The sequence below is a fragment of the Myodes glareolus genome, chromosome 1 (genome assembly GCF_982192425.1).
Source record: "Myodes glareolus chromosome 1, mMyoGla1.1, whole genome shotgun sequence".
NCBI classification, from domain to species: domain Eukaryota; kingdom Metazoa; phylum Chordata; class Mammalia; order Rodentia; family Cricetidae; genus Myodes; species Myodes glareolus.
The window spans coordinates 104,455,021-104,476,386 of record NC_142026.1 but is presented as its reverse complement, the minus strand read 5'-3'; the positions used below and the strand labels follow the sequence as shown (position 1 = coordinate 104,476,386).

Sequence of the window (21,366 nt, the reverse complement as noted above, 5' to 3'; positions counted from 1 at the left end):
CCTGGTCTGAGTAGTGACCACCCTTCTATTTCTACACTGCTCCTGACATTAAGCTATTCATAGAGGACATTAAACTCATAGTCATCTGAGTATCTGTATAGTTTCTGTACCACAAGTCTTTTCTTGCCCTGGGTGTGGCTATATTCCCTGTATTGTTATGTGTTCATATGTAAATGTCGATTTTAGTTTCGGTCAGATGCTGAGCTTCAGTTCTTTTATAGCTCTCCTGGTCTCCCTTTTGTTTCCGGAAACATGGCCTCTGGTTTGGCTACCTCGGAAGGTGTCATCAAATTGTTCAATGACACGAAATTAGTTGGTCCTCAATGCCAGAAGAAGTGAAGAAACACAAGAAGGCTGTGGTCTTCTGCCTGAGTGAGGACAAGAACATCATCCTGGAGGAGGGCAAGGACATCCTGGGAGGAGATGTGAGGCAGACTGTGGACAACCCCTGCACCAGTTTTGTCAAGATGCTACCAGTCAAGGATTGCTGCTATGCTCTCTACAAAGCCACCTACCAAATCAAGGAGGGGAAGTAGAACCTGATGTTCACCATCAGGACCCCTGAATGTGCATCCCTTAAGAGCAAAATTATCTACACTGGCTCAAAGGATGCCATCAAGAAGAAGCTGACAGGAAACAAGCACGAATCACAAGCAAATTGCTAGGAGAAAGTCAAGGACCGTGGTACCCTAGCAGAAAAACGAAGTACCCTCTATTTCCTGAAGGCAAGCCTTTGTTGGCCACCTCCAGTCCCCTACCTGGAACACCTAGCCACCCCCAGGACTGCTCTCGGGTGTTGCAGAATTTTACTTTCCTGCCAGACCAGAGGGGCTGGGGTGGATTCCACAGGGGGAGAGAGTAATCCTTCACTTCAGCTGCCAAATGCCTCCATCCCTGGCGGTTCTCTCTCCCCAAACTGCTTCTGATCTTTTGATTCCTCTCGGATTGAAGCAGACCAAGGCCCTTCCCAAGCACCCAATTTGAGGGGAGCCTGTATTGTTCTAAGGACACTCCTGCTCCTCATCCTTCCCCACCCCGTGCTGCCAGCCTCTAACCCTAAGAATGACTCTGTTTAGTTCTCTGTGTAAATGAGATATGGAAATGACTCTCCTGGCATCAGATGGTCACTCTCCCCTTTCCCTTATCCTTGGCCATTCATGGAAGCAGGACCAGTAAGGGACCTTCAATTTAAACAACAAAGGCAAACAGCAATAGCAACAACAGCAAGAGAAATTTCCATTTTAAACTCTAGTGAGATAACCTGGTAAACTTCACTTTCTGTGTTAAAACTTTTGAGCTTCACTGAGTGTATATTTGGGCAACTGAAGTTTTTGGCTGTTATTACCCGTGGGGCACAACTTAAAGGAAAACAAGATAACGCTAAGTTTTGGACTGCTTTTATGGAATTTGCTTATTTTTCTGTCTGCGTTTTGGCTAGCACATATGAATTTCATGGCCGAGTCATTCAAATTCTACATAATTAAATATAATAGTCTGAAGTGGTGAAAATTTATGATTGCATTCATTTCTAAACGAAAACAGTTGTGTCAGTTTTAAGAACACACAGTGATGTGACTCATTTAGAAAATATTAACAATATTTGTTTGAAAGACCTACAGTATTAACATAACAGTCAATAGGCCAAGTTTCATATCGCGCACCACAAGACCTTACTGGGAATCCCAGTTTTCTCTGGAAAAATCGTATGTCCTTGACCAAGTCCTACAGTTTCCACACCACAACATCTTCTGAATCAGTCTAGCTGATCCCAAGAAGGAAATATAAACAGAGGCTTCAGAGATGACTACGAGCACCCACATCTGGAGACACACAACTTATTCTTAATCCAGCCGCAGGGGATCAAACATTTTCTTCTGAACTCTGCAGGTACCTTCATTCTTAACACACACAACACATGCACACACACACATGCATGTGCACATACACACACACAAATAGAAAGTGAAAAGAAGATAAACAGAGTAATTTATGCACATGCCTTGAGAATATAACTACAAAGTAAATGTGGTCAATATTAACATTTTCATATGTATCTTTCAAAAGGTATAACCAAAGCAGTTTTCTACTTATACTAGTAACTATGCTTGCTATTTACTAAGTAAACTCCTCATAGCTTCTTGTCTGAATTATATCTTCTTTAAGAGATTCAAACTAATGTAAATTAAATGTGCCATGGATGAAAACACTTTTTCTCCGCTTCCTCAACCACATTGTTCCCAAAAATCTTCTGTTAGGTGCTGGCAGAGGCTGCTAGTTCATTTACCAACAGTCCTGACTTGAAATAATCATATAGAACCTATATTATTTAAATCACTGTTTGGCCTATTAGCTCTAGCTTCTTATTGGCTGGTTCTTACATCTTAAATTACCCCATTTCTATTAATCTGTGTTATTAATCACCACATGGTTGTGCTCACTGGCAAGGTTCCAGAGCATCTGTCTCCTGTGGGCAGCTATATGGTGTCTCACTAACCCCACCTTCTTTCTCCCAGCATTCAGTTTAGTTTCCCCACCTAACTCTACCTTATCACAGGCCAAAACAGTTCTTTATTCATTAACCAATAAAAGCAACACATATACAGAAGGACTTCCCATATCAGTTAGGTTTGAGCAGAGAATTGTGGTAGCAGGGAACAGTTTCATGACCAGCCACTCACAGAACCTGGATGTGGGCCCTGGAGGAATACAACTGAATATGGCATGCAGATGTAAGGCACTTATACCCTAGAGTTTCTCTAGTCTCTCTCATTCCATTAACCCATTCTTGTAAATTCAGGCATGTGACATTCTATAGGTACCTGATCCCTCCATGGCGATCAGATATGACTCAGAATGCATTCTCATATCAGGGAGGAACAGTGTAGAAGTGCAGTCAAAGAAAGAAACAAGGCCATAGTGAATGGGATTGGTATTGATACGTTTATATGACAAACTATGATAAAAGCCTTGTAGAACCCTGAGTAGGCATTTCCTCAGCAAAGAGGATCCAGGGACTCTTATTTTTAAGCATCCAGTAAGCAATAGTTAGGAGAAAAGTTGGGGTTTGGGCTTAACACTAAATGAGAACTCTTTCTGATGGCTGCATTCATTTCCTGTTTCTCCAGGGTAGCAGCAACATCAAGATTATTTTTGTCCCAAACTTGGTCTGAAGTCTGGAGGTTAATCTTTCCTTTGGAAGGGAAAACAAAACACTAACTCTGGAACTCTGGAAAGTCTCATGCATCAGAAATGTTCTAAGTCATGTTGAAAAAATGTCACCACACTCTTCATGTTAGGAATCACCTTGTCTAGGAACAGTAGACACACTGTACCAGGTTCTCCTGGTGCTGGTTCATTCAGCTAACAGAGTCAGGAAGCCAAAGGTTTAGTCTAGACTAAGCCAAATCTGTAGTCTAGATGGTGGATTATTATGGAAAACGCAAGTGCATATGGGTGTGTGTGTGTGTGTGTGTGTGTGTGTGTGTGAAGGAGAATGTATGGTATGTCAGAGGACAAGGAAACATTATATACTTAATGCAGTTTTAACTTTACTGTGTCCAGACTCTGAATTCCAAGTATCCTTTTATTTTTAAATTCCTGAACATTTCCAATTTCCACCAATGGAAAGCTCCATCCTTCCAGTGGTTGAGGCTATATTCTTGGCAATATCCTTAAATCTTCTTTCACGGATAATCTGACATGATACCTGCTGACTCTGTCTCTTTATAACACACATCTAGCTAGTACCCTTGCTTCAAACCACTGTATCTCACCTGGATCAACCCATGGCCTCACCTGGGAAGTCCAAGATTTCCCAACCATAGACATTCCAAACAGAGGCTGAAGTCATACTTCTGAAACAGAAGTCACACCTCCTATTCCCTTCCAAACATTTCATCAACTGGGAACTAAGCATACACGTTATGAGCCTGGGAGACCATTTTCATTCAAACCACCACAGGCAACCTTGCAGTATGCAGGGCTTGTGGGATGTTCGGATGTGTTTCTTAGGCACCGCCACTTGACAACGTCTGCTCAATGATGTGTCGTTTCTCTGTTGTAACTGGTATGTATAATACTTGAAATCTTCTTTCATTGAAATTATTACTGCTTTGGCGTAAAGAGACAAAATTTTGTTCCCCGAAAGCCCCAGTTTGTGGCATTTGTTATGTGCGTCCACAGGCACTTGCCACGAAACGGAAGATGACCTATTCTTAGATTCCAATAAAGAAGTTAAGGGCAGTTTAAAGCATTTCACTCATTTGCATTTCAGCCTAATTATCACAAACTAGAAATAAATAAAAGATAATGCTACAGTTTTTGCAGGGTTTTGAGACAAGAGTGCATGCTCCATCAGCAGGGTCACACACCCCTCTGACTCAACATCTAGGGCAGTGTCATTGTGTGACTAGTTTATGATTTACCTTCTACACGGCCTTACTTGCCTACGAGGAGCTGTCCCCTGTCTTATTTTCACCCCGTATTCTGAGCAAAAAATTACTTCTTTTCTTTGTATCTTCCATTTATTCATGGTGTTGTCTGAGTATCTTTCTGATAATGAGTTCTCCTACCCAGGACAATTTTTCTTGGAAGCTCTGTGTTTGTACATCAAGGTTTCTAGTAGCATAGACGTTGAAAGCAACACATAATAAATGCGACCTCCTGAAACCAAGAAGCTTCACAAAGCAAAGGACACGTTCAACAAGACAAAATGGTAGCCTACAAAATGGAAAAAGATCTTCACCAAACCTACATCAGACAGAGGACTGATCTCCAAAATATACAAAGAACTCAAGAAATTGCTCATTAAAAGAACAAATGATCCATTTTAAAAACTGGGATACAGACCTAAACAGCGAACTCTCAACAGAGGAATCTAAAATGGCTGAAATACTCATAAGGAAATGCCCAGCATCCTTAGCCGCCAGAAAAATGCAAACCAAAATAACTCTGAGATTCCATCTTACACCTGTCAGAAGGGCCCAGATCAAAAACACTGACGACAGCTTATGCTGGAGAGGATGTGGAGTAAATGGAACACTCCTCCATTGCTGCTGGGGGTGCAAACTGGTTAAGATGCTTTGGAAATCAGTATGGTGATTTCTCAGAAAATTAGGAAACAACCTACCTCAAGACCCATTAATATCTGTTTTGGGTAAAAACCCAAAGGATGCTCAATCATACCCCACACAAGGACATGTGCTCAACTATGTTCATAGCAGCATTGTTTGCCATAGTCAGAACCTGGAAACAACCTAAATGCCCCTTAACCAAAGAATGGATTAGGAAAATGTGGTACATTTATGCAGTGGAGTACTACACAGCAGAAAAAAACAATGAATCTTCAAACTTACTGACAAATGGTTGTATCTAGAAAATATCATATTGACTCAGGTAACAGACCCAGAAAGAGAAATATAATGTGCACTCACTGATAAGTGGTTTTTAGACATAAAGCAAAGAAAAGTCAGTTTACAATTCACAACCCCAGAGAACCTAGATAACAAAAAGGGTTCTAAGAGAGACATACATGGATCTAATTTACATGGGAAATAGAAAAAGACAAGATCTCCCGAGTAAATTGGGAACATAGGAATTATGGGAGAGGATAGAAGGGGAGGGGGAGAAAGGGAGGGAAATGGAGAAAAATCTATAGCTCAATAAAAACAATTAAAAAAGGATAACTAAATTTGAGTTATGTAGTAGGAGCTAAGCACATGTGAACCAAAGATGGGAAGAAAATATAACCATGTAAAGAAAAGTTTCTATGAAAGGAATGCTTAGAAGTAATCTCAAAATTCATAGGGGAACACAAAATCCTCAATACTTCAATAGTTAAAGTTCTTCTTAGGACAAAAGGCAGTGCTGGAGACAACCAATAGCTGCTATCAGATAATGCTAGAGTCATAGTGCTACCATAAAAGCCACCATCAAGGTTAAGGGAAATATAGAGCAGCCAGCAGCCATACATGAGCCACGGTCACGGCTACCTAATTTTTAACAACGTGTGTTAGGAAAGTTGTATCTCAATATGTAGAAGATCATGCTTACTGGATACATAAACATCAACTGAAAATAAAGGCAATACCAAATGGATCAAAGACATTAATGAGACTTTGAAACTTCTAGAGGACAAGAGTGGAAACCCCTCAAGATACAGACATAATCAAAGGTTTTCTGAACAGGATTGCAAAAAGTGGGAAATTGCAAGATCTGACAAGTGCTGGGACATGAAGTTAAAGGGCTTCTACACAGCTTCTACAAAGCTTTTTACTTTTTAGTAAATAGTCATAGAGTAAAGACAGCCTGAAGAAGGGGGAAACAACCTTTACCAGTTGTATATCAGAGCATTAAGAAATACTTATTATTAATGCATTATTTAAACAGTATTAATGGTAACTAAGTAATAACTATAATAATTAAATCTCAAGAAACACCAAAATCATTTTCTTTTAAATGAAAATATAATTACAAATTACATCACCCTCTCTCTTCCTACAAACTCTTCCATACCTGCTCCAGCTTTTTCTCAAGTTCATGGCCTCTTTTTCTTTAATTATTCTTGTCTTAAACACACACACACATACTGAAGTGGGGAGAGATATGAATAATTAAGCAAATACAACCGCTAAACCTGTTTAGTGCTGCTTGTATGTATTTGTTTTTAGGGCTGACCACTTTATATCGACTAACTAGTTAGGATAATCAATAAAGAAGCCAGTGGATTAAATGGGTATACTCAAAAGAAGGCATACAGGTGCCAATAAATACTTTTAAAAGTGTTCAACATCCTTGGCCACCTTGAAATGCAAATTACAACTGTCTTGGGATTTCATCTTATCCCATTCAGCATAATTATCGTCAAGACAACATATGACCCCCAAGAGCCATAGACCATCCAACAAAAACCCTAGAACCAGGCATGAGAAACTTTTTTAGTTATTGGACAGAGTTATTTAAGAGACTCACTCACACACACACACACACACACACACACACACACTACGGGCTATTTCTGTTATCCTTGGTTGCCTCTAAGAGGTTGAAAGTAATTCCCTATTGCTAAAACCATTGTGTATTTTGGACACGAGACTCAAAAGACTAGAGCTGGATACGACCTGAAAAAAATGCTTCCCGGAGAACTAGTGTTTATAGTGTCAGAAGGTGCTAGGGAAATGGCCAAAGGAGAAAAGCAATCAGTCATCCTACCTAGCTGTGATGTCTCTGAAGAACAACAATTGGTGCGGGAGAATTATCTGTATTCTGTCAATCATGTATTTTAATAAAACGCTGATTGGCCAGGCAGGAAGTATAGGCGGGAAAACCAGACAGGAAGTAGAGGTGATGCAATGAGAACAGGAGAATTCTGGGAAGCAGGGAGGTTCCTTTGGCACTCCTGCGCAGACCACCAAAGAGGCAGCATGTAACTTGCCCAGCTGAGAAAGGTACGGAGCCAATGTGGCTAATGTAGATAAAGATAATGGGGTAACATAAGTTATAAGAGTTAACAAGAAGCCTGACCTAATGGGCCAATCAGTTTATAACCTTATGGAGTCCTGTGTGTGATTTTCTTTGTTGCTTGCCGGCTGTTGGGGTACTGGGAGAAACAGAAACCCCAACAAGCTGGCCCCTTGTGTTACAAACAATGGCCAATACAGCAAGGTGTTTCTAAAGGTGCAATAGTGGCATTCCTGTCTTCACAGTAATCAACAGCTGTCTAATTGGTTGCAAGGCTCACTCAACATGAAAAGAATCATGCCTGGGACTGGAAACTGAGACAAACACCCGAGGCTAGTGAGGTCATAGATCTTAGAGGAAAACCTACCCATGCCACTTTACTTGATCAGAATAATTCCTAACTGCAGTCGAAGTACTTGTCTTCACACTCACAGTTACATGATGCTCACTGCTCATCAAGGTAGCTTCTCTTTGCAACACATGGAGAACATCACAAAAAACCACAACTGGTAGAAATGCAAAGAACAGCTGATTATGGGATGCCCATCCCTGGTTGACACATCTACAACATAAATCCCACCATTAAAACTCAGAGAACATGGTAGAAGATGGGGTAGAAAGACAGTAAGAGCCAGATAGCCATGAAGTTTGCCATGAGATTGTGTCTCCCCAAAGTGACAAGGGAGTCATATGCCCATGATACTGCAACTGTATGGTTGCTTAAAAAAAGACCCTCCAAAATGACACCACCAATAGACAAGGTAATGAGGAAGGAAGAAATCACATGGGACCCCACCCTAGACTAAGAACTATAGTCAACCAATGACTTCTGAGAGAAGAACTGGTCTTCTATAGGGAGATGCTCTCTAATTACTCTATCCAATATGTAGTGGTTAGGTATGAAGTCATATGGTTACAAGTAACACTAAATGGACTCAGTGGGTGGCATTCATACATTTATTCATACATATGTAGCAATAATAATCAAGTAAAGGGGACAGTGAATTTGAGAGGCAGTAAAAGGGGCATCGAAGGGTTTGGGAGGAAGAAGGGAAAGAGTAAAATGAAGTAATTGTATTTTAATTAAAGTAAATAAAATAAAAATGAACATATTGAAAACTCTATAAATAATGTAATAAGTGGCTAGAGAGATGGCTGATAGGCTAAGGATATTTCCTCTTCTTGCAGGGAATCAGGTTAAGGGCACTTCTTGCTCTTGTAGGGGATGAGGTCCAATTCTAAGTATCCATCCTTAACAACCAGGTTCAGGGAATCCCATTCCTTCTTCTAATCTCTGCTGGCATGGGGCAAGCACATGGTACACATACAAGCATGTATGCAAAAACACTCATACACATAAGATAAAAAATAATAAGCCTTAAAAAATTTTTTAAAAATATGATTTAAGAGGGGCTAGAGAAGTGGCTCAGCAGGTGATGTGCCTTTGAACAAGCATAAAGGACCCGAGTTCTGATTCCTACTCCCCATTTGAAACCTGTGCATGAGAGTGCATGTGTAGCTCCAGTGTTGGGAAGGAGTGGGAGACAGACAGCTCCCTGGGGTGTATTAACTGGCCAGCCTAGCAAACCAATGAGCTCCAAGTTCAGGAAATCACAAAGTAAACCACTTTCTCAAATCATAAGCTGCAGAAGCAACTGAAGAAGAAATCCATGACAACAATTTCTGTCCTTCTTACACACGCTTGTACCTTCACACCCACACAAATGCATACAAATGCCATGCCCCCCACACACACACACTACATGCGCACACAATGGATGGCTGTAGGAATTGTCGCCAGCTTGTCCTTAACAAGCCCTACTTAGTAGAATAATGTGCTTATGGCTTTACATTTTTTCTTAAATGGAAGTTGCTTGTCAATGAAGAATCCTCCAGTCCCACACACTTCTGCCTCAGAGCCTGGCTGCTTCCCAGAGAACACCGACTAGAATTCTCATTAGGCAAATCTGAGTTGACTTGGTGTGCTATGTTTCAAACCCCTAATTGGCACTTTTTGGTAGATGAGGTCCTGGGTTTGGAACACAATTCCTGAGCAATCTTGAGAATTTGGCTGAGTTGAAACCTATTTGATAAACCATTTCCTTATACTAATTCTAGTTCTTTCAGATGAATGCGAAACCTCAGTAACCAAAATGAATTCAACTCACAGGCTATAAATCCCCAACATGCTTCAAGTCTGGTTCTGAAACACAATCATCTAAAGTTTGGAATCTAATCGGAATTCTGTATGGGAAGGACTCTCCCAGCTTAGCCCACAGTTGTGGTATTTAGGGTCCCCAGGATCTGAAGATGAGCTCATTAGATGCTGGAAAACACATGCATTCCATTGGAGACCCATCTTCTGAGAAAACAGCTCTGATTCCTATGTTGAAAGAACACGAAACTAACATACTCTTCTCAGCTGCATAAATATTATTGGGCAAAAACTATGGGCTGGCATGCCAACAATCAGAATGCAGCCTTTCATCTCCACCACTGCTCCAGAGAGGCTCTCTGCCTGTGCTTGGCCTCGGCTATATGCTCATTTGCTTCATTCAAGCCACTAGAATGCTGCAATACTAGGGCATCGAAGATATAGAAAGATGGAGAAGAAGACTCAGGGGGGCTACCCAAAAAATATGACTGCTTCCTCTACTGACAGTAAGTACTGGAGCATTCCCATGACTTCCAACCAAGTTAAAGAACTGTATTTGAGAATCAACCTAATTTAAACTCAAAGGAAGTCCCAATATTCCTTTTTTTTTATCTAATCAGTTCCCATGCTGGCCATATTTGTCTTCATTTCTGAACAATAGGGATTATATATTCCGAGACTCCTCCATCTCTCTTAGTACCTAGAATAAAAGTGCTATGTGAAACATTTTTGGTTCAAGATGTCCTTAGTGTTCAGTAATTTCTGTGTGTGCATGATCTCCCTTTGTGAGGCTACTGAACCCAAAAATCTAATGGTTGTAATTTTTTCTGTGTTCATAAGCATCACTGTGTTAAAATCCTCACAGAGCTCCTGAGAGTTTGCTAAGGTACCAGGTCCAATCAGTGAGAGTCTTCTATGCAAATGTAAGGTAGGGTAGATGTAGTTTCTATCCAAAATGGGCTAACTGATCTTGTAGAGAAAATGAGAGCACAGTAAAATATATTACAGAGAAAAGCAAGATATTATGCCCCAATAAGAAGAGCATTTTGTGGGTTAACAAGTTTAAATTCAGAAAACAGAATCCATTATACTGTGTTTGGGCAGAAAGTGGAATGTTGTGCTTATAGAATTTTTCAAAAGGCCAGGAAAACAAAGATGGCTGCTACAGGACTAATAAATATGTTCAAGCATACTATAAAACTATCAATGAAACTTATTCATTGCAGCCTTTGAATTCTTCTACAAAGGACCCATGATCCAGGACTCTACATGGTGTCTTGCAACAAAATACCTCTGCCATTTCGAAATCTCATGAGCAAACCTAAAAACATACAACCATGCAGCCTCCCCAGTGTCATGGGAGCCTAGACATTCTCACAATGGCCAGATTGCAAGTGAAAGAGTCAAGGATTAGTAGATATTTTTAGTTTGTATGCTTCTTCAATATAGACTGGCAGTCGAGAGAAAACCATACCTAACTTTCAGTATCTGCAGTTCTGAATGACTGCAAGGAGGAAAGAAAAGAGGGAGGGAGGGAGAAAAGAAACACACACACACACAGAGAGAGAGAGAGAGAGAGAGAGAGAGAGAGAGAGAGAGAGAGAGAGAGTCATAGGTAAGATCTGGCTGTTGGAAATTAAAAGCCCTAGACATAGGCTATTAATTGGGCCATAGAAAAATGATGGTCTTTACACAATGGAGTACTACACAGCAGAAAAATATAACAACATCTTGAATTTTGCAGGAAAATGGATAGAGCTAGAAAACATCATTTTGAGTGAGGGAACACAGACCCAGAAAGACAATTATCACATGTACTCACTCATAAGTGGCTTTTAAACATAAAACAAAGAAGACCAGCCCACAAATCATAATCCCAGAGAACCTAGACAACAATGAGGACACTAAGAGAGACATACATAGATCTAATCTACATGGGAAGTAGAAAAAGACAAGATCTCCTGAGTAAATTGGGAGCATGGGGACCTTGAAAGAGGGTTGAAACGGAGGGGAGAGGTAGAGAGAGGAGCAGAGAAAAATGTAGAGGTCAGTAAAAATGATAAAAAAAGAAAAATGATGATCTATACAGGATGAAATGTGAGTACCCATTTACAGTTGAAAAATAAGAACAGCAATGGTGTGGAGGTAGAAAATTGTAAGGTAAAATTCTGAAAATTCTCTGTAACCACTGAAACACACTTTAACAAATGTTAGAACCTGAATTTATGATAGTATGGTGGGAAATTTCACTCAATAGAGAAACACTTAAAATGTAGTCAGAGTTGACTGAAAGTGTCCTACCAAACAACATCAAAATCATTAAATGAAGATTTAGAAATAAAAACTGAAACAATTGAAAAGTGATTAGGCATATTTTTCTTAATCTAGCCTCACTCCCCGGGTGATTCCATATCTTTGAAGGCATTTAGATGCTACTACCTGCTCTTCATGGTGGGGTTGTAGATGTGTATAGATTATAGATGATTATAGATAGGTATAGATCATAGATGGCTGTAGCTGGAGGCTGCTTGTTAGTTCCCAGCTGCCTAGATGAGAAATAACCACACAGCAACTATACTAACTGCAATACTGTTTGGCCAATAGCTTAAACATATTTCTAGCTAGCTCTTACATCTTAAATCAACCCATCTCTATTAATCTGTATATCACCATGTGACTGTGTCTTATTGACAAGGTTCCGGTGGGCTCCAACAGAGGTGTCTGTCTCCAGCATCAGCTACAAGACTTTTCTCTTATATACATATATATATGTATGTGTGTGTGTGTGTGTGTGTGTGTGTGTGTATGAGAGAGAGAGTAGGCAGGCAGAATCTATATATATATATATACAGAGAGAGAGAGAGAGATCTTCCAGCCTGGCTATATTCTGTTAAGTTATTGGCCAAAAGCATCTTTATTCATTAACCAATAAAAGCAACACATATACAGAAGGACTTCCCACACCATTTCTCCTTCTCTGTTTAAATAAAAGGGAAGATTTTAACCTTAACATAGTAAAATTACAAATAAAACAAAATCGTTAAAGAGACAGAATACAGACAGTCATAAATAAAAGGAATAAAGAAAAATAAGCCACACAAAGATGGAATATACACGCAGAGTATGGATTACATATATTATGTTTTCTTTGAATTTTTTAACTGTGAATGAGCTAAGTACAGAAAGACATCTCATTGTATGGGCTGCTAAGCTAAACCAACATATATATTTTAAAGGTATATGGACTTCAAAATTTGGGTCTAAGGATTTATTGCTTTGGAAAAGAAGTTCCTCTTTTGTTTCAAGAGAGGATAAGAACCTGTGGGTTCCTTCCAGACTAATGTGGTTTGATGGAGCAACACCCTCCCAAAGGTCACTGTAAATACCCCTAAAAATTACTTCACCCAACAAAAATCAGGAAGGAGTTTGGAAAGAACTATGCCCAAATTCCCTAAATAATTGTTTACAAATGTTTATTTACATTTAAAGGGGGATATGCTATAGAGATTTTCATTAGTATGAATTTTGGTCTACCGATACAAATTTAGGATATATATGTTAAGGTATTGTGTTTATGCAGTTCATTTAAAAGTGTAATGTATAATTAAGAAATATAGGTTAATAGATAATCATCTATAATAGTCAAGCCTGTAATCATATTAGTTAGGTTTTCTAGCTATATAAAGTTATATGTCAGTTAGATAGGTATTCTTCAAATCTTTCAGAGAGCTTCAGAATATGGCAGTTAAAAGTTTTTACTAACTTAGACTTTTCATGCAATGAGATACATCTGCCCCTGACAGCACCAATTACTTCATGAGAAAGATGGGCATCAAAGAGGATCCTTATGGAGTTTGTTAACCATTTGGGCAAAAATCTGCTCTTGCCTGAACTGTTTGACTGGACTTACAGGACCCACAGAAAAATGACTGCTGAAGCTGCCTAAAAAGGTGAGATGATTCTTTGGGTTCCTGCTTCATAAAGAGTCTGCCAGACATTCTGCAGGACACAAAAGAAAGTGACTGACAGAACTGTTTTTGAAATTTCCTGCTTCTTGGAAAAGTCTGCCAGATACTTTGGGCCTGTAGGCTGAAGATGGGTGCCCCAACATTACAGAAGAACTTTGGGTGACTATCCAGGCAGCAAGTTGTCTCTGTCAATTCTAGAGATTTGGAAGTTGCTTACAATGTACTTTCTGTTAACTTAGGTAATATTATATTCTTCTGGGGTCTTTGATGGAGTTGAAGAATGGATAGTTATAATTATAGTTTTCTTTAGTTATGATAAATGATAAAGTAGATATAAATGTTATAACTGTGATTTTTGCTTGATACCTGATTTGTTATATATAATCTTGCTATGTTAAAGCTAAAACCTTCCTTTTTATTTAGACAGAAAGGGGGAGGTGATATCACAGGTGATGTATGCTGTGAATATGTTTTACTGCCCTTGGTTAATAAAGAAGATGCTTTGGCCAATGACTTAACAAAGTAAAGCTAGACTGAAAGAGATCTAGAGGAAGAGAGAGAGAGTAGGAAGAGTCAGAGAGAAGGCATGGAGCCACCCACAGGAGACAGGCATACCTGAACCTTCCCAGTAAGCCACAGCCACATGGCAATACACAAATTTATAGAAATGGGTTAATTTGAGATATAAGAGTTAACCAGAAATATGTGTAAACTATTGCCCAAACAGTAGTGCAAATAACACAGTTTCTGTGTGATTATTTCAAGTCAGGGCAGTTGGGAAACAAACTAGCAGACTCTGCTAACAGGTGGGTATGCCACACTTAGTAAAACCAGCATGGAAGTCTCATTTCTCCATGACGACCTCCTGACCACAGTCATGGCCTCTTAGCACACTGCAGGTTCCACCTTCCAATTTTCAGGCATGATTATGCTCTTCTTGCCTACTATTTTCCTGCCAACTTTCAGAAAATCCTCCCAGAAAACCAGGGAACCTAACAGATTCTCGCTCACCCCTGTATCACCATTTCACTATAAGCCAGTAGCACCACCTGCCTGATTACTAGAATGAAATAAACAACCCTTCAGCCTCAAGACAATTAGCACGCAGCAGTCAGATTGTTTTCTCAACACTTCTGTTTAGATAACCACACTCTTGGGATCAAAAGTCTGTGGTGACTTCTCATTTCATGAGAGTAAAAAACTCAGTCTTTGAAGACTTACTTGAACTTTTCAGATAAGGAAGATGATGTCCAACTCTCAAATTTTAAATGTATATTACAATTAAGTATATATAGCAACAAAAACTATTCACCAACATGACAGCTGAGGTTTTTTTGCTGTTATTTTTGTTTGCTTTCTGTTCCTAGTTTTGTTTCTATGTCCCTCGGCCTTCATCTGATTTAATACCTGTTTCTTCGGGAAAGTAGTCATAGAATTATAATTCCATCCAATCAGTGACTCCTGACAGTTTGTTAGGACTGTGACATTCATCTGATGATTGTAACCCCACAACAACACCAAGACTGAGTTGAGTGGATTATTTTGTTCAATAGATGATGGAGAAAAATCTAAAATGACAAAATTACTACCTTTGGTCACAGAGCAGCAAGAATTTGGCAAATAGAACTCTAAACAAAACCAACAAACCCCTGAGTTACTAGGCATATGAACATTAATTAGACAGTTCATGGGGGAAAACAGATTGTTCATTTATCCTTTATTCATTGCTCATGGTTGATCAGCTGTACAATCACTGATAACTTGGATTGGAGTAGCAGCTGAGTTCATGAATAATGGGTTTGGTGTGAAGGCATCTTACACAGGAGTGTTGGATATATGGTGTCACCTTAGGTTTGGATCAAGAATGATTCAGAACACAGCTTTGCCCAGAGTGATCATGAAATATGTTCTGTTGAGGGGAGAAATCTGGTGGCAAATGATGATGAATGTGGATTTGGAGGATGTTTCCTTGGCAACAGGCACATCTGCGCCTTCATACAATTAAACAGCATCATGCACTTCTGAAGAAGAAGCATTGTTCAGTGGAACAAGAAGACAGGGGCTTCCCCTAATACATTCTGATAGAGAGATAGTCCTGATGTGTATTGATAAAGACATCCTGGACAGACTTCCTGGGCAGGTTTCCCAGAACATGTGTGGCTCAACACTTCCTTGAGAGAGAGAAAAGAAAGGAAGAATGCACTTTGTAGACAGCTTTATTTTTTTTCTGGATACTATGAACTAACAACAGTCTAGGACAAGCTGCTTGCTTCAAAGTATGATTCTTCAAAATAGGGTACAAAATGGAAGATCCTTAACTTTTTCATTGTCCTTCTGGGAAAAAGCTTATAAAACTCAGGAAGAGTCGTTTTCCTGAGACACGTCATAGGGCCTGCAATCCAGAATTGTTCTTTCCATACTTAGAAGAAATGTACATGCTTATCTCTGATGGCATAAGACATATAGAAAAATCTGAAGAAAGAAAAAACTGGTCTCCTCCCAAGTTTAAGGCATTAGATCAAATTCCCTTGTACAATGATGTTTCTGTGACTATCTATTCATCAAACTTAACAATAACAATAAAAATTCAGAGTTCTCTATTTCTTGAGTCTTCAGCTCCTTATCTTATGCCATATAAAATTTATAATAAGCAAAACTGTGTATCTTTTTGTATTAATCTTTCTTCCATTATAGAAACCTCAGCCATGGACCTAACAATGGGTGAGGAATAGAAATATTTTCTTCCCTTCTCTGTGAGGAGTGAGGACTGGAGTCTAAAGATGGAAAAGATGATGTTTCTAGGCAAGTTAAAGTTTCTTCTGTTTTCAGTGGCCTGACACATGAGGGAAACTGAGATGGACAGACTGTTTTCATTTGGAAAATGGAGACTCAGAGATGACAACTGTACAGAAAGTGTAATTAGAGAGGGTTTAATTGTTCCCTTCAACAGACAGTTCCAATGCACATATATCCTAGAAAATGGAGAGCATTTGAGGACATTACCAAATGTCATCCAGTGACGGAGACATACTGTGAAATTATCAACCAAGTCTGGAGATTCAGGAGTGTGCTGCTTCCTAAGGGTCATGGGTACAGAAAACACATGAAAGAATCATGAAGTTATTTGCCCATCTGCAGTCTCTTACTTTATCTCAAGTAGGGAGCTTGTCTAGGAGGTTTGTGAACCTCGGCTATCACTGTGACGTGGAAAACTCTGGTCACTTTACGTAGCCAGTGTGGTTTAGACTCCTTAACTAAAAACGTCACAACCCTAACCTGAACAGCCCTTTTCAAGACAGCTTGCCTACTCTCCACTGCTAGGAACTCTGACTTAACAGATTTAGATGTCAGTGGGAATATAAGTTGAAAACAATCTTCTTAGCAATTCTGCTTTCCATTCAATTTTGAGAAGCACAGAAATCAACCCAGTTTTGGTTTGTGGTGTGAATTGTGCTTCTTAAATAAACTCTTGTTATTAATCTCTCTCTATTTCCTAGTGACACTGGACAGCAAACTATTTCAGTTCCATGACAGAATTTCTAGGTGATAGTGTGGTACAGTGATTTCCACTGAGTTGTTTTGCACTCAAAATGAGAGAATTTCTCACAGAGTGGCCCTTGTGGGATCCACACTTGAAAACTGTGCAAGTCTCGGTTCATTTTACCAACAGTCCAGAAAACAGGGTGCCCTTGTCTCTTTCCTACCTACCTGCATTTCTATGTCTTCCCCTACTAGTCTCACGTTGAAGGAGAAGAATTACTGAATTTTCCATGGAAAAACACATAAACGAAAGGAAGGGCTCTTTTATGCGCTTCTTGAGGAAATGGCAGTCTTAATAACTGAAGGTTTGGACTGATTTCAGTCTTACTCAAGAACAGCAGCTCCCTTTACTCAGCAACAACAACAACAACAAAAACCAGAATTCAACGTTTTCATGTGACAATTTAGTATTCTTTTCAAAGCTACATATCAAAACCCACACACAATGGAAACATTCCCTCTCGCTGGGGCATCAAAGCAGAGGGAACTTGCAGACCAGGCTTTCTCAAATGAGGCCTTTTCTCTGCATCCTCAGACTTGCTCTCTGGGGATCACTGCCTCAAAACCATGAAGAAGAGGGTGAGGGGCCATCATACCATTTCCATTAAAAGCAGTTGTTGATGGCCATTTTCTCATTTTCTTTCTCCTCTTTCCTATTTCGCAGTAATGCTTGCATTCCAATAAAATGAGGCTTCCTGCAATAGACCAGACAAGGCTATTCTTCCCCCTAATACCAGTTGCTTTTCAAGTGGGTGGTGGGATAACTAAGAACATTTGTTACTGGTAAGAGTCTCTTCAAACCCATTAAAATAGGGTATTTTGCCATTTCTTTATGTGAGGATGGTTTTTCTCTGTGTAACCTCATTTAATTTTGGAGGGAGAATACCCACGGTCAGCTAAAAGCCAATAAGTCACTCCATCTACACAATCAGGGCAAAACAGTAGAGACTTTCCCATTTAACACAGGGATCCTGTATGATTGACTTCATCCTGCGCACTGTAAAATGCACAGGGAAGGGCAGCAATTCACACATATCTGCTTGTGTTTGTGGTCCTCGTTTTGCTCTGAGGAATTTTATACTGCAGAGGTAATCCTTGGAGGCTCCCAAGCCTTTAACAGACATGCCTGATGTATCTATTATCTTTCTGTGAGAGCTCAACCTGGGACTTCTTTCTAATGAGTAGAACGTTATAAAATTGATAGGATGTCACTTCCCCCAATAAGTCACAAAGACTGAATTTGTCTTTCTGGCCTTCCATCATGTGAGGGGAGTCAGCTGCCATGTTTTGAGGTACATGGTAGAGTGGAAGGAGGAACGATCACTGGTTTCCTAGCAACTTAGAAGGAAATAAATTCTCTTGACCACCATATGAGTGGGCCAGGAAAACAACTGTTCCTTGCTAAACCTTGAGGGAGTCATAGCTTCTGAGAATACCCAGAGACTGAGAACACAGGTAGGCTCCTCCTGGACTCTTCACCCTTAGAAACAATGTGGTAACAAATGGGTGACGTCATAAGACACTAGGTTTTCAAGTAACTTGTTTCAGAGCAGGAGATGTACCAGTAACTTGCATTGCTTTTATAAATTTCTTCTTTGAACTGGGACAGACAGAGAGAAAAATATACAAATCACAGGATAGGTACAAATATCATACAAATAAAGACTATTATCAATATTCTAGAAGCTTCCTCAATACCTCTTAAACCATCAACACCCATCCTAAGATAATCCTTAGTTTTGCCTTACATTATTGCAGACTAATTTGCCAGTTTTCAGCTTTATCTAATTGGAATCAAGTTTTATATTTTTTCCCTGATTTCCTCCCCACTTCTCTTAATCACTTTTGGAGAATTTATCATTTCCGCTTTAGCAGGATTAAATTTGAGTTAATTATAATACTATCATTTTTTGTATAGGCAATTGCTAAACTTGTTCATCATTTATTTGTTTTGTTTTTTAGCATTAGGAGGAGCACTGCTATGAAAATTTTTCTCCCAATCACAGAGTCGTAGCCCAGACTTTGAGCATTTTTAAGCCTGTTTCTGTTACATATTTTTGTAGTATTTTAGTATAACTCATACATAGTGGCATGGGTTCTGAATCTATATACTTGTTCTGCCTCTATAGATATTCCTATCATTATTCCCATTTCATTGAAGTGAGGTTGTGTAAGACTCTTAAGGCTGCCATGATGAAGTAACAAAAGCTGAGCTGTTTAAAATGACTTGTCTCCCAGTTCTAAAGACTAGAATCCAAAATCAAGCTAACAAGACCATGCTCCTTCAGTTGTAAGAAGCCATCCTTGTCTCTCTCCAGCGTCTGGTGGTTTGTTAGCAATGTTTGAGGCTCCTTAGTTCATAGTTGAGTATTTCAAGTTCTGCCTCCATCATCATGTACTTTTCTCCCTCCTAGAGTCTATACATGCTCAAATGACCCGTTCTCGTAAGGATGGCAGTATTATTGAATAAACTACACACATTATTCCATTAAGACCTTGTCTTAGCTAATTATTCCAGGTGATAACTCTGGTCCCAAAGCTAAGTATAATCTAAGGTATTGGGAGTTAGGAATTGAGCATATCTTTTGAAGGGACACAATTTGACTGGAGACTTTTGGTTCTCTTGTCATAAACCAACTATGGACATATATGAGACTAATTTTAAATTTCTGTTCTATTCTTATGCATTCTATTGCTTTATTTTTGAACCACTACTCTATTCTTGCATCATAACTATGCTGGCTTAATTGTCATAATGGTAAAATAAATCTTCATATCCCCATAGTATGTGATATTAACAGATACAGTATGATGTATTATCTTTATTGGCCGTTCTTTTTTTTTTTTCAAGACACGGTTTCTCTGTGTAACAGTCCTAGCTGTCCTGGAACTAGCTTTTGTAGACCAGGCTGGCCTCCAACTCACAGAGATCCACCTGCCTCTGTTTCCTGAGTGCTGGAATTAAAGGTGTGTGCCACCATCACCCAGTCTGTTGCTCTTTATTTTATCTTGAAATTCTGTGTATGTGAGATTGTTTTCTTTATATTTGAGAAATTCTTATTTCTATATTTATTGGCGTAGGTATGCCAGTTATGAATTCTGTCACTGTTAAGAAGAAAACAACTTTAGTCCTCTGTTGAACTTTTGATGAATACTCCTTCCAAATATAGAATTCTGTATTGATATATTATTTTGAAGAATAATTCTGCTCACATTTCGAATCTAATTTCCCTTTTTTTCTCTTTCGTGTGTGTGTGTGCATATTTGCATGTGTGAACACACACGTGTATGGGCACACATACCTAAGATTGATATATGAAACCATCATGTATTACTCTTTCACTATATTCATTAATGTAAAGTCTCTCAATCAAGTTCAGAGCTCACTTGTGTGTTGACTCTAGCCATCTTACTTTGAAGCTCCCTAGTCCTACCTTTCCAGACTGGAACCAAAGGCAGGTTACCATGGCACTTACATGGCTTCTGTTGGTCCAAACTCCTGCCTTCTATGCTTACAGAGCAAGCAGTTGAACGACTTGAGCACTCTCCCCAGATCATCTCCTACAATTTCTACTGAAAAGACAAACAAATGTTATTATTGTTCTTCTAGAAGTAATACATGTCTTTTCTCTGCCCACTTATTGGAGTTTTCCTATTTCTGATTTCTAACAGGTTGATGCTGACGCCAGGTTTGAATTTCTTACTACAGTATTTTATATTTTTCTTTAAATTCTTGTAACTACTTAAACTGGTTTGATGCTTTGGATGAGTTTGAAGAAGTGATGGCTACTTAGATATGCAATATTTACGGACTTTTCAATGTTACATACGGCAAGTCTTCTTTTCTCTCAACTTGGGAATTCCAAATTCATGGCCTTAGACTTTTCTTCTGGATCTCATAAGTCTTGATGCAGTTTAAATGTTTTCCCAATACTCAGGTTGAGTCTAGACTAGTCTGTCTCAACAAAGAGTTGAGACAGATCTTAAGTTCCAGACCAACCTCACTACATAATGAAACTTGGTCTCAAACAAATCAAAACACAGACAGAAACAAATCGGAAACAAAGAAAGGAAGGGAAGAAGAAAGAGAGGAAGGATGGAAGTGGGGGGAGACAAAAACGAAAGAAAGAAAATAATAATTTGTGTTGGGATTGGGTGAAACCGGTTATGAATTTAAAAGGACGAATAGGTCACGAGGCCTCTCAAGACTGCACTGATATAAAGGTCATTGTGGCTCTTATTACC

The 21,366-nt window shown here is 39.2% G+C and overlaps 1 pseudogene; it reads left to right on the top strand.

The window, feature by feature from the left end:
- Nucleotides 1-252: 252 nt before the first annotated feature.
- LOC148123544 (cofilin-1-like) overlaps nt 253-21,366 on the top strand; it is a 42,444-nt pseudogene continuing 21,330 nt past the window's right edge.